Raw genomic sequence first — 14,943 nt, 5'->3', positions numbered from 1 at the left:
TCCTTTCCTAAAGGTCAGTCTATCCTAATGGCAGTAGCCTTTATTTAAATAACTAACAGTCTTGACCAAACCTTCTAGCTTTGACCTAATTGCTTTTTGTATCGTCTATAAAACGAGGTGAATTGAATGTGATAGCACATCACAGCTGAAGATAGTTTTGCAACAACAGCCAGATCATAATGACTGAAATGATAAGAAATGGATTCGCTCTGAAAGTGCAGTTCTAGGATGTGTTTGGTTTCATTTAACCCAGTGATTCAAACTCCACTCTGCTTTGCTTGGCTCTGCCCTCCACTGCAAGCCAATGTTATCATCAGCGCTGTTCAGGAAGAAGAAACTCTAACAAAGAACACATGTCCAGTAGTGTCCATCACACTCTTCCTTGTTCATTCCTGTCCTGAGTCATCATTTGGTTGGCATCTGGGCACTTAACCATGAATCACCAGAGTTTCTAGGTAAATTCCATTTAACTGAATTTCCAGGACAGGGATGAACAAGGGAGAGTCTGAAGGATACTACTGGGTCTTCTAGTGACAATGTGTGTGACCTAAGGAACAATGTGTATTGGTTCTTTACAAGTTTCTAGAAAAATATTGTATGTAAAATTTCATCCTTTCCTATAATAACTTAATAATTACAGGCCTTTCTTTGCTATCCTGGTATATATGATGTTGCCATCTCTTCTTAAAGAGGCACTGTAACAAAAATGGTATAAAGATGAGATTGGAGAACGATTCTGTACAAAGAGGCCTCAAAAAGTTTCTGGAAAAATGGAATTAAATTTTTCCATGAACTTTTTGAAGCCCCTTTTTATCTGTTTCATACCTTTAGCATGTGTGTTGTGTGTGCGTGTGTGTGTAGTTTGGAAGAATATTATCTAATACTGATTGGTCATGAATCTCTTATTTGACTGTACAAATATTCATCTGCTTCTTTCCAGGCTACATTTGTATGTCATTTTTAGACTCCCAGATCAGAACCACACAGATGTTTTGTAAGCTATGGCAGACTACAGAGCTCTTATAAACGTACATATGAGGCAACATAGCTGCTTCGGTAATATTTCCAGAAATTGTTTCATTGTCTCTAATTATAACCTTGTGCATCAAGTAATAGTTCACATGACAACCAAATGTTTTATTCAGCTGCGAAACTATGTATAGACTTCCCATGCAGCTGTATTGGTTGAATGTAATGATGACCTTGGTAGTGGCTATTTCAGCAAGAGCTTGGCTTCAGGGGTCATTTTGAGCAATATACATAGGAAGTCTCATTCAGAAGATGTGGTTCAGACATATTTAGTCCCCAACTTGGAAGCAGGCATGTGAATACCCTTTAAGTGGATGTTTCAACATTAGCTGGAAGATCATTGTTGTTAGCTGTCTTTACATATGCCCTTGTGATCCCGTGCACAATGGAACAAAATTCTACCTGGTCGTGCGTCAACACCAGCATTTTTCTTATTGGGTCATTGTGATCCAAGAGGCTTTCAGGGGCTGGCTTTTGGAAGTGAGCACCAGGTCTTTCTTCCTAGTCCATCTTAGAATGTAAAGTTTGCTAAAACCTATTGAGTATTATTTCTTCTAGTTGTTAAGTGCCATTGAGTCGGTTCCAATTCACAGTGGTCCTGTATAGGACGTCCAAGTTGTGGCTGGTGAGCTTGTGACTCAAATTGTGACTCACATCAACCTTGTGACTCAAATCAATCTTACAGTCCAGTGCTTTATCCCACAGTGGCACACTAGGTTCAGCATCATAGCAACACACAAATGTCCACCAATAGGTGGGTGGCATCTGCCGACCAGGCACAGAAGGCAGGAATTCGACCATTGAATCACTACTGTGTCCTCCTTGAAAAACTTTGTCTATTTAGCCCACTATCCTCCTTGTACAGAATATGTCACCAATGTCAGGTGACACTGGCAAACATACTCCAGGTGAAAATAATTAGGTATTCACAAAATACATGTTGAATTGTAGATCCTTTCCTCTAGATAAACAGCATTTCCTATGAATTTCTTTTTAATTATTTTTTCTTAATTTTTTTTTTTCAATGCTGAATTCTTCAGAACAAAGATGCTTGGAGACTTCTTGATTTAACGTTACTGCCAGTGGCTCTGACATTTATTTTATTGGATACTAAAGGATGAGAAGGAGGCACTGACCTAAGCCATTTTTGTTTTGGATGCTTACAGACAATTTGCTATATTTCAGGGTTTGCCTTTACAGTTGAGGCCAATAAAGGAAAAAGCACAAAGAAGCACATTTTAAATATACACCCTGGAACCAAAATTGAAGGCTGTGAGTTAATTATGATGAAAACATATCAGTGTGTAGTCAGACAGGCTAAGTACTGGGCTGTGCCTGGCTTGGGGAAGGTTGTTTTTCATGCTCACGAGGACAGCATTTATAATCACTGTTATATTCATGAGTCACAGAATTATACATGTCTTGTGCCAACATAAGTACTTGGCTGCTAGCCAAAAGGCAGTCTACCTCCAAAATGAGTTACAGTCTACCTCCAAAATGAGTTACAGTCTACCTCCAAAATTACCTCATGGGGCAATTCTACACGCTCCGACAGGGTCCCTATGAATAAGAATTGACTCCGTGGCAGCAGGTTTGACTTTGTCTATTTGGTTTGGTTTGATTGGGTTTTTTAACAACTACAAGATACATTGTCAGGTAGACTACCAGAAGATGAGCCCCTCAGGTTGGAAGCCACTCAAAATATGACTGGGGAAGAGCTGCCTCTTCAAAGTAGAGCCGACCTTAGTGATGTGATTGGAGCAAAGCTTTTGGGATCTTCATTTGCTGATGGGGCAAAACTCAAAATGAAAAGAAACAACTGCAAAAGTCCATTAGTCATCAGACTATGAAATGTATGACGTATGGTTGTTGGTGGTTATGTGTCATGGAGTCTGTTCCGACTCACAGTGAGACTGTACAGGGTTTCCGAAGCTGTCAATCTTTATGGGGACAGAAAGCCTCATGTTTGTCCCACAGAACAGCTGGTAGTTTTGAACTGCTGACCCTGAGGTTAGCAGCCTGATTTTTATGGATCTAGGAAAATTAGAAGTTATCAAAAATGAAACAGAACACATAAAGATCGAAATTCTGGGCATTAGTGAGTTTACATAGAATCATATTGACCATTTTGAATCAGACAATTATGGCTTGCCATGCCAGTAAGAAAAAAAATGAGGAGGAAAGGCATTGGATTTATCACCAAGGAGAACATTTCAAGAGCTATCTTGAAGTATAATGCTGTAATAAGGTAATAGATACACACCAACCAGTGATGATGAAATTGAAGAATTCTATAAACTTTTTCAGCCTGAAATTTATCAAACATGCAATCAAGATGCACTGGTGATTACTGGTGATTGGAATACAAAAGTTGGAAACAAAGAGGAAAGATCGTTAATTGGAAAATACAGCCTTTGTGATAGAAATGATGCTGGAGATCGCATGACAAGATTTTGCAAGATCAATGATTTATTCATTGCAAATACTCTTTTTCAAGAACATGAAAGGAGACTATACACATGGTCCTCACCAGATGGAATACACAGGAATTAAATTGACTCCATGCATGGAAAGAGACAGTTGAAGCGCTCCATATAATCAGCCAAAACAATGTCAGGAGCAGACTGTGGAACAAATTAGCAATTGCTCATGTACAAGTTCAGGATGAAGCTGGATAAAATTAAAACAAGTCCATAACCTTGAACAAATCCCACCTGAATTCAGAGACCATCACAAGAACAGAATTAGATACTAATGACCGAAGACCAGAAGAGTTGTGAGAATGCATCAAGAACATCATATAGGAAGAAAGCAAAAGGTCATTTAAAAGACAGAAAAGAAAGAAAAGACTGAAATGGATGTCAGAAAAGACTTGGAAACTTGCTCTTGAGCATGGTGGTGGTGGTCATGTGCCGTGGAGTTGGAATCGACTCATAGTGACCTTGTACAGGGTTTCCGAGGTTGTAAATCTCTATGGGAGCAGAAAGCCTCATCTTTCTCCCATGGAACAGCTGGTAGTTTCAAACTGCTGACCTTAAGGTTCGCAGCCTGATTCGTAACCACTTCGCTACCAGAGCTCCATGCTCTTGAGCATAGAGAAGCTAAATCTTCACCCAAGTCACAATAAAAAGTCTTAAAAAGAAAAAGATGGAAAGGATACACAGAGTCACTGTAGCAAAAAGAAATGTCCAACCATTTCAAGAGGTAGCATATAATCAAGGACCAGAAGTCCTGAGGAAGAAGTTCAAGCTGCACTGAAGTCATTGGCGAAAAACGAGGGTCCCGAAATTGATGGAATTTAAACTGAAATCTTTCAACAAACTGATGCAGCACTGGAGGCACTCACTTATCTACACCAAGGAAATTGGAAGATAGCTACCTGGACAACTGATTAAAAGAGATCCATATTTGTGCTCATGAGGTACCTGTACACAGACCAAGAAGCAGTTGTTTGAACAGAATAATGGGATACTGAATGGTTTGAAATCAGGAAAGGTGTCAAACAGAGCTGTATTCTTTCACTATACTTATTTAATCTCTATCTTGAGCAAATAATCTCAGAAACTGGATTATATGAAGAAAAATATGGTATCAGGATTGGAGGAAGACTTATTAACAACCTGCAATATGTAAAAGATACAACCTTGCTTGTTGGAAGCCAAGAGGACTTGAAATAATTATTGATGAAGATCAAACACTACTATTTTGCATGGATCGTATTTCAATGTAAAGAAAAGAATCGTCACCACTGGACCCATAAATAATATCATGATAAATGTAGAAAAGACTGAAGTTGTCAAAGACCTCATTTTCCTTGGATCCACAATTAATACATATGGAAGTAGTTTCGTTGCTGCTGTTAAGTGCTGTCGATTCGGTTCTGACTCGTGTTATTGTTGTTGTTAGGTGCCATCGAGTCAGTACCGACCCATAGCGACTTTATGCACAACTGAACAAAACACTGCCCAATCCTGGGCCAACCTCACTACTGTTGCATAGGGACTCTATATAGAGTTTCAAAGGAATGACGGGTGAGAGTGAACAACCAATCTTGTGGTTCAAACCTACCTTATGGTCCAGTGCTTATCCGCAGCATCACACCAGGATTCCATTATACATATATTAGTATATGTATATATTAATACAAATATGTGTTTGTGTTCTGTAATACAGAATCATTCTACTTAGAGAAATAAAGCTATTTTTTGCCTAAAGTTGCCAGAAAACATTTTGTTATCTGCAGGTGATCAGAAAGAAAGTTCAGGGCCAGCCTGGTTAGGAGAAAATTTCTAAATTAATCTTAAAGGGAAAGTAAATGTGGAAGCCTTGGTGAATTTGAATGTACCCCTCCTTTACAGTGCAATGCAGTGCATTGTCTTGACATTGACCTTTATCACCACAGGATCTAACTCTTTTTTTTTTTTAAGTTTTTATTGTGAATTGAGTGACAGTTTACATGAGAAAACATTAGTTTTACACTCATCATTTCATTGCAATGACTACAATCCCTTCCATGCATCATCATTCAACAGTATTTGCTTCTATTCCCTGTTTTTTGTTGTGGTTCTTTTTTTTTGGGGGGGGGGGGAATATACACAAAAACACTCAGGAATATATAATCATTTAAACAACTAAAGGGCACATTCTGCAAGCCTGCCTCCTGGTTGGCAGCACACAGCCTTTCTCTTTCCATGAATCTAGAGTTCTCAGCTGCTATCTTTCTCCATGTCCTCATCTTTGTCTCCATCTCTGGTGTTGCTGCTTCTCTGGCTAGGGTCTCACATTTGGCTCCTGCTCTTCTCCCTTGATGGTCCCAGGGTCCTTTGTTCCTGGACTGTAAGGTTAACTTGTTGTTGTTGTCAGGTGCCATTGAGTCGGAACTGACTCACAGCGACCCCATGCACAGCAGAAAGAAACAATGTCCTATCCTAGGCCAACCTAACTATCGCTGCCACACTTGAGTCCATCAATGATGCCACCTGGCCAATCCATCTCATCTCATTAGGGGTCTTCCTCTTTTTCTCTGACCCTTCACCTTACCCAGCATGACATCCTTCTCCAGCGACTGTTTCCTCCTGACAATATGTCCAAAGTATGAGAGACGAAGCTTAGCCATCTTGGCCTCCAAGGAGCACTCTGGCTGCACTTCTTCCAAAATTCCGTTAACTACATTCCCCTTTTTCTTACAGAACTTCTGCCTTTACAGTTGTGACAGTTGCAATTAGTCATGATAACAATTACTCACTATTGAATCATAAGAATCTTATCCCCATCTCCTTTCACCAAACCTAGATGAAAATTATTCAGTGGGGATTCTACCTTCCCCCACACACTCTGAAACTAAACTCCCTCTTGAAAACTTGTAAGCCAGTCACTTTGTGCCTTCATAACGCCCTCATTTTAAGTAGCCAATGTCTAAGTTGTCCGTCCCTATCTACCCTGCATACAGAGGGGATAGCATTGATACTTGATGTGAAGACTCCTTCCCTCTAAGTTGGTATTTTGAGCTACTACATCCATAAGTAATGGGCAAGTTCATCAAATTGTAGTTATTTCCACTTGCTTCCTTTATCAAAAAAAAAATTTTTTTTCGGATCTAATTTCTAAAGAGTTGAAAATGGAATGTCCCTAAATGGCCTGAGGTTGTTAATGGGAGAGACAGACCTCACCCTTGCTCTGCACCCCAGGTGGGTTAAATCATGTGATGTCTCAACAAGCCCCAACTCTGTGAGAAGAAATTGATGTTGTTAGTTATCACTCAGCTCTGACTCATAACAACCTTACCTTGTCACAGTCATGGTGTGGCACTGTAGGATAAGTACCAGACCTAAAGTTTGGTTTGAAACCGAAAGGTCAGTGGTTCAAACTCACCATTCAATCCTGGGAAACTCTATATATGGTCACTATGAGTTGGAACTGACTCGAGGGCACTTAGGAACAACAACAAAAACAATGGCAGGTCTTATGTCAACATCTGGATCCTAGATATGTTTGGGTCCATTGTTGTGGTTCTTATGTCCCTCCATCTCATTGAAGGTTTCCCCATTTTCACGGACTCTGTACATCACCAAACATGATGTTCTTTTCTAGTGATCGTCTTTTCAGATGCCACATCCAAAGAAGCAAACCAAAGTCTCACCATCTTGGCTTCTAGGAAACATTCTGGTTGCATGTCCCTCAGAAACGAAGATGGTGCAAGTTGTAAGACTGACTTACTTCTTATTTTGGTAGTCCTTGGTATATTTTAAATTCTTCAGCAGAGATTCCAGACTAACCCAGAGTTGGGAAAAAAGTAGAAAAAGTAAGAAGAAAGATCCTACAAAGATCTACTTATGAAAATCAACCAATGAAAACCCTGTGGTGTAGATCACAATAATAGTGTCCAATATGGTGCCAGGAAATGAGTTCCCTATGTTGGAAGACACTCAGAATATGACTGGGGAACAGCTGACTTCGTGTTAATGATGAAGGATGGAGTAAAGTCTTCCAAACTTTCATTTGCCAAATGGCACGACTCAAAATGAGAAGTAGCAGCAGCAAGCATCATTAGTAATCAGCATGTGGAATGTACAAACGTATGCGTACAAGAAAATTGGAAGTCATCAAAAATGAAATGGAATGGTTGAAGATCAAGGAGAACCAGGAAAAGAAGGGAATATATTATGGAAATTAGAAAAGAAAGCAAGAAGGGAAGAACCCCCAAAGAGAAAATAAAAGTTGAGAGTGGTTGGTAACCTTCAATAGTTGCTGCAAACCATTCACAACTCTGCCTTAGAAAAAGCACCGGCTTCTGCTTGCAGAACTACACAGATTTTTCATTTTAACTAAGACCTAGTTACTGAAAAAGGAACCCTGGTGGTGCAATGGTTTAAACAATGAGCTTTAACTGAAAGGTCAATGGTTCAAAACCACCAACCACTCTGAGGGAGAAATACATATGAATTTGATTTCATTCCAGAAACCTGGAGAAACCAGCCAACTCATCTCACTATCATCCTTCCAGGGTTTCTGTATTCCACCAGGTTCAACCCATTGCTGTCAAGTTGACTCAGATTCATAACGACCCTGTAGGACGCTATACGTGTTTCCAAGGCTATAATTGTTATGGAAGCAGACTGCAACATCCTTCTCCTGCCTGTAGCCCACAGAGCTCAACTATCAAGTGCTGCCACCCAGAACATCCAAGAAAACCAACTCAGAGAAAATATAGCTATGAAGACAGCCCTTGGAAGACAGCCTTGGTTTTCGTTCCCTTCATCTCCAGTTCATTCACAAAGCCATAACCTCCACTGTACACAGTTCAGAGAAAAACACAGCTCATATTTCTTATCTGTTCATTAATGGTTTTTTCTTTTGAGTTAGATGTGTTTGGCTTTTGGAGATGCCAATTTTTTGCTGAGTGATATCCAAGGGAGTGTCTATTTGGATATCAAAAGAAAGAATGAGAGGGTCAGAGCAAATGGAAGCTTGGAGTTAACTACAGTTTCTTCTCTCGCCTCAGTCTAGGAAAAGAAGAAAGTAGACAGACAACATGTGAATGTTGAGCAGAGTCCTTTATAAATAAACAAAACCAGTTGCTGTTGAGTGGACTCCAAGTCATGGGGACTCCATGTGGGATAGAGAGAATCATACCTAAAACTTCTCCCCCTGACTCATTGTTCTTCTATGTGAAGAGGGCTATCAAATCCATCAAAACTAGCAGGTTTGGAAAACTGCTATCCCACTGCTTGTCAACACCTCCACAAGAACTGGTCCTCCCACTGGGGAACGCATTCCCTTGGCAGGGTAAACTGGTGGATAGAATCAGGACTGTAGCAGCTTTGAGAGGCCGGGGATGCAGCAGAATCAATTTGCTGTTCTAGAAATGAGATTGCTTTAGACAGGGAGTATGGGAGTGCAGCTTGTCAGCAGTTATCCCAACATTCTCACAGTGAGATAAATGATGCAATCTCTCCGATGTATCTAATGCCTCATGACCATCATCTACCTCATCCCCTCATGACCCTGGCAGCTTCTTGTAGCTCACTGCCTTACCTGTTAGAAATGTCATGTACTGTTTGGACCAGTGACCCAAGCTGTTACAATGGCAACTCTAGCTGGGTCCCTGACTACACAAGAGTCAGTCACCAAGCAGAACTTTAGGGCATAGCAAGGATGTTGAGCTGCTGCTTTAGCCACAGACCCCCAGGTACTCCAGCTCCTATCATGTCCCAGGCCTCTGAGTCATCCTTGCCAACAACAACTACGGTTCCATCTAGCTCCTCACACCCTCTCAACTTCCTTCCTTGTCCAACTCAGCTTGTCCCATTGGACCTTTGACTCCTTTTCTTAGTGAAGAACACTCAGCTTTGTTTCCCATGGGTCTCTGGAGCTCTGAGCACATCATGGTTAAGCTCAGAAGGAGATGAGCAAGCTTCCTACATTATGACTCAGACTTCAGCCTGCTTGGACCAATACCCAGGAGAATCACCTCCTCACTAAAGTCCTTCTTCTTCTCAAGTAGTTAATGCATAGAGAGTGTTACATAGAGGAATTCAACAAGAAAGAAGAGGCCATGGTCTTTCAAACTCAGAGATGATCGAATCACATTCTGAAAAGCCTAGAATGTGGCATCTCAGTAGAGGGGACCTTCCACAGAATAGTTCCTACCTTGCCCATCCCATTCTCTTTCATACATTCTCCTTGGCCACTAACACCACATTGTCATGGAAGAAATCGGGCCACATGAAGTGAAATATGTCTACAATTATTCTCATGATTCACGTGGTATCTCCAGCTGATTTCTGGAAAAGAACATACAACGAAGAATAGACACAGGAAGCTGTCCCCAAATTTGAAGAAGAGCCCACTGATGGACACACTGACTCATCCCCAGAGACGCTAAGAGGTGACAACCCAGTGTCCACACACTCCACCTGGAGAGGGTAGGATGATTGTGGGGCACAGCCTGTTGGCAGCCAGCCTGGTCACACCAAGATTCCAGGGATGGAAAACAAGGAAGGACATCAAATATTTGAACTCTGGGCAATTTTTAATCCAAGCCTGGAGGTGCCAACAAGGTAAGCACAATTCATTTAGAAAGTCCTGTGCACATTCCTGGGGGGCCTTATAAGACTTCCTTGTTATTCTATTCTTCTCAATACTGATGATTCTGGAGTTGAAAAACATGCCAAACACACTGGCTCCAGTCACACCTGCTCCAAACCCCAGTGTAGCACCCGGGCATTCATTATGGAGAGGGTTCCACTGTTGATCATGGGCTGTGATTTCTATCATGTCAGGGCCAAGAGGGGATGGTGGTCATGACCACATTACTCAAAATTATAATGAAAGGAAGGTGTATGCCATCAGGCTCAACAGGTCTCTGATTTAATTTTCAATAACCTCATATGCATGTGAAAAGCTGGACAGTGAATAAGGAAGACCATAGAAGAATTGATGCTTATGAGTTATGGTGTTGGAGGAGAATATTGAAAGTACCATGGGCTTCCAAAAGAACCAACAGATCTGTGTTGGAAGAAGTGCAGCCAGAGTGCTTCTTGGAGGCCAGGATGGCCAAACTTCGTCTCTCATACTTTGGACACATTGTCAGGAAGGACCAGTCACTGGAGAAGGATATCATGTTTGGAAGGGTAGAGGGTCAGAGATAAAGAGGAAGACCCCCAGGAGGATGGATTGGCAAAGTGGCAGCATCAATGGGCACAATAGTGAGGTTGGCCCAGGATCAGGCAGTGTTTCGTTCTGCTCTGCATAAGATAGTCATGAGTCCGTACAAACTCAATGGCACCTAACAACAGCAACAACACACATCCAGTTCCAACCTGAAGGAATTTGGCCACATTAGTTCATAAAAAAACAGTTCCCTCTGAGTACACAAGTCTGGGTCCCCTACTCCTTGGTGGCAACTTTCTTGTAGTCAGCAGCCAATGACCCAGTTCCCCCACTAAAATGCATTTCTATTCCTACTGGAAAGTAAGGCCATAAGTAAGATTGTGCATGCTTGTAATTGGTGGTGGTGGTGGTGGTGCCACCAACTTGGCTCCAACTCATGGTGATCTTACAAATAACAGAACAGAACGTTGCCTGGTCTTGTACCACCTTCATCATCATTAGTGTACTTGAGTCCATTGTTGACACTATTGTGTCGGTTATTTAATCTCGGAGAGGGCTTCCTTTCTTTTCACTGTCCCTCTACCAAACGTGATGTCATTGTTTAGGAAGTGTTCATTCCTGATGACATGTCCAAAGGAAGTGAGTGGAAATCTTGCTATCCTCATTTCTAAGGAGCATTCTGGTTATACTTCTTCTAAGATGGATTTGTTCATTCTTTGGACAGTCCATAGTAGTCTTCACCAGCACCACAGTTTGAACATACAGAGCATCATATCGGTGCTTAATGATGGCATTAGATCAACACAATCGCAATGTACACAAGTACAGAACATACCAGACAGACTACTCTCATTTGGAGACAGGAGTGATCACTAGACATGCCTGACACTTTCCAGTAGACCCTCAACGATGATGATTGAAAAAAAAAAAAAAAAAAAAAAAAAAAGCGTTGTTTGCCACTAATTTTATCCCACAAAAGAAAGTATAAGAAATGTTGTAGCTACTTTGGTGAGTGTTGTTTTTTGTTTTGTTTTGTTTTTAATTTAAGGTTTTTATTGTGGATTGAGTGAAAGTTTACAGGGCACCTCATCAGTTTCACATTCAACAATTCATATAACTTGTTTCATTACATTGATTATAATCCCCTCCATATACCATCAGTTAAAAGTATTTCTCTTTATCCACTTTAGCTTTTTTTAAAAAACACACAAACAAAAAAACCCACTCAGGCATATATACTAAATTACATCTCCAAAGGGCACATTCTGCAAGTCTGCTCCTGGCCACCAGTTCTTAGTCCTTCTCTTCTTAGTTGATGAATCTAGAGTCCTCCATGCCCCCATCTCTACCTCCATCTCTGGTGCTGCTGCTTCTCTGGATAAGGTCCCACATTCTATTTGTGTGTTCCTCTCTTGATGGTCCTAGAGTCTTCTGTTTCTGGACTGTAAGATTAACCACTCCCCTTTTTTTTGTTACAAAACTTCTACCTTTACAATTGTGACAGTCGCGATTAGTCATGATAACAGTTATTCACTATTGAATCTTACGAATCTTATCCCCATCTCCTTTCACCAGACCCATCTAGACAAGATGATAACTATTCAGTGGGGACTCTTTCTTTCCCCCCACACTCTTAACTAAGCTCCCTCTTGAAACCTTGTAAGCCAGTCACTTCGTGCCTTTATTGCCCCCCATTTTACATAGCCAATGTCTAAGTTGCCCATCCCTATCTATCTTGTCCACAAAGCGGATAGCATTGATACTTGATTTGAAGACTCTTTACCTATCTGTTGGTATTTAGAGTAACTAATGCTCTGAGTATAGGTCAGGTTCATCATGAAGATGTATCTTCTGTCACTGTAGCTGTTCCAGTCTGCTTGTCCTTTCTAGTGGGAATGTCGGTGAGTGTTGTTTTTAAGTGCCATTGTGTCGGTTTCAATTCATAGTGACACAGTATAGGAGCAGATGGTGAGTCTTATCAGCCCACCTTGTGGTTCCAACTGACCTTGCGGTCCTGTGCTTACCCTACCGTACCATACCAGCACTTTGGCAAGTAGCAACTGAGCTATTAAGGGTTCATGAGCAGCCAGCTATTGGTGCAATTACTGGTCTTGCCATGTGCAGAAAAAAGGAAAATGATGGAAATGAAAGACTCTTGGAATCAATGAGTCCAGTGGAACGTGTGAACATCAGTCTCCCCAACTCTGAGATCTGAGGAATGTATAGATGCTGCCCAGCTGCCACTACTCACTGCTCTGAGAAGGATCACATTAGACGGTTCAAATAGAGTTGGAGAAAATGTAGAACAAAACTCAAAAGTATGAAAAAGACCAGACTTACTGGTCAGAAATAGACTGGAGGAACCTGAAAGTATGGCCCTCGGTCATTATTCAGGTCTGAAACAGAATTCTCCCTCATGATCTACTATTCAGTCAAGTAGTGGACAGCTATACAGGGGGAACAACAACACTAGCAAGATATGTCCACCATGAAATGGTCAACCATTCAAGATCAAAATGGTAGCGCATATCTAACGACAGAATTGAGAAGAGATGGGAAGGTAGATGGAATGGAAATAGGAACCACAGACAGGAAGGGGGGTAATGGTTATTGCAAGGAGGAAATTGCAAACCTTGAGATAAAACAAAGCGTATGATTCGTTGAATGTAAAACTGATGATCTGCTCTGTGAACCTTCACTCAATTCACAATAAAAAGTAAAAAAGAAAAAGAAAATTACGTCTTAGTAAAAATGTTTGAGAAAAGCTGGTAAATTTAAAGATTGGCAAATTATAAATTTATGCATTACAGATATGCCATTAATATTTTGGTCCAACCATTAAAGAAAGCATATCTGCCCTCATACAGATTGTTGTTGTTTTTGTTTGGTGCCATCGAGTTGGTACCAATTCATAGCAACCCTATGCACAACAGAATGAAACACTGCCCGGTCCTGAGCCAACCTCACAATTGCTACCACGCTTGAGCCCATTGATGCTGCCACTTTGCCAATCCATCTCGCTGGGGACCTTCCTCTTTTTGTCTGACCCTCCACCTTACCAAATATGATATCCTTCTCCAGTGATTCGCCCCTCCTGACAATATGTCCGAAGTATGAGAAGCCAAGTTTGGCCATCTTGGCCTCCAAGGAGCACTCTGGCTGCACTTCTTCCAACACAGATTCTTTGGTAGTCCATGGCACTTTCAATATGCTCCTCCAACATCATAACTCAAATGCATCAATTTTTCTATGGTCTTCTCTATTCACTATCCAACTTTGCATGTATGTGACATTATTGAAAATACCATGGCTTGGCTCAGGCACATCTTAGTCCTCAAATAGATAGGGACCTTTATTAAACCAGAATGCTGTGGGGTCAGGTGTGACGGAGATAATAAAGGTTGTTGTTGTTGTTATGTGCTGTGGACTCTGTTGTAACTCATAGCGACCCTGCACAAGGTTTCTGAGGCTATAAATCTTTATGGGAGCAGAAAGCCTCATCTTCCTCCCGTGGAACAGTTGGTAGTTTCGAACTGCCGACGCTGAGGTTAGCAGCCCGATTCGTAACCACTGTACTACGAGAGTTCCTTAATAAAGGTTGCTGTTGTTGTTAAGTACCCTCAAGTCAATCCCGACCCATAGCGACCCTGTGTAGGGTTTCCAAAGAGCAGCTGGTGAGCTTGAACCGCCAACCTTGCAGTTCAAACGGCTTTGCAGTCTGGGGCATTAACCCACAGCGCCACACCAGGACTCTGGGGTCTTATGAAACAGCATAGAATAAACAACAGACTACTCTCATTTGGAGTCCTGGTGTGGCACTGTAGGATAAGCACTGGACTGCTAACCACAGATCAGCAGTACAAACCTACCAGCTGCTCCTCTGAAACCCAACACAACTCAGTGACACTTAGCAACAACATTCTCACTTAGGAATGCTGATCTAACAATCTTAAAAGGAACAACACCATAAATAAAGAATGATAGGCCATGACCAAGTAGGATTGTTCCAGGAATGCAAAGAGAGTTCCGGATCAGTGATCAAAGAAGGTAAGTCAGAGACTGTTGCTACTAGGGTTCCAGTTCACACACACATGGGTTTATTTCAAACAAAACATGTTTAAATGTGTCTCAGCGCTCAGTGGATGGCTGTAGACAACTTCTCTCGTATTGTTAAAAGAGAGCTTCTATGAATGCTTAACAGGGGTGGGAGGTAAGGGAGGATTAAAAAATGTATACGTCAATCTGGAATTTACACAGCTATTACAATATTGAGTAGGAGCTCTGGTAGTGTAGTGGTTACGA

Source organism: Chrysochloris asiatica, unplaced genomic scaffold (assembly GCF_000296735.1).
Source record: "Chrysochloris asiatica unplaced genomic scaffold, ChrAsi1.0 scaffold00096, whole genome shotgun sequence".
Taxonomy (NCBI): Eukaryota; Metazoa; Chordata; class Mammalia; order Afrosoricida; family Chrysochloridae; genus Chrysochloris; species Chrysochloris asiatica.
Note: the sequence above shows the minus strand (reverse complement) of the source record.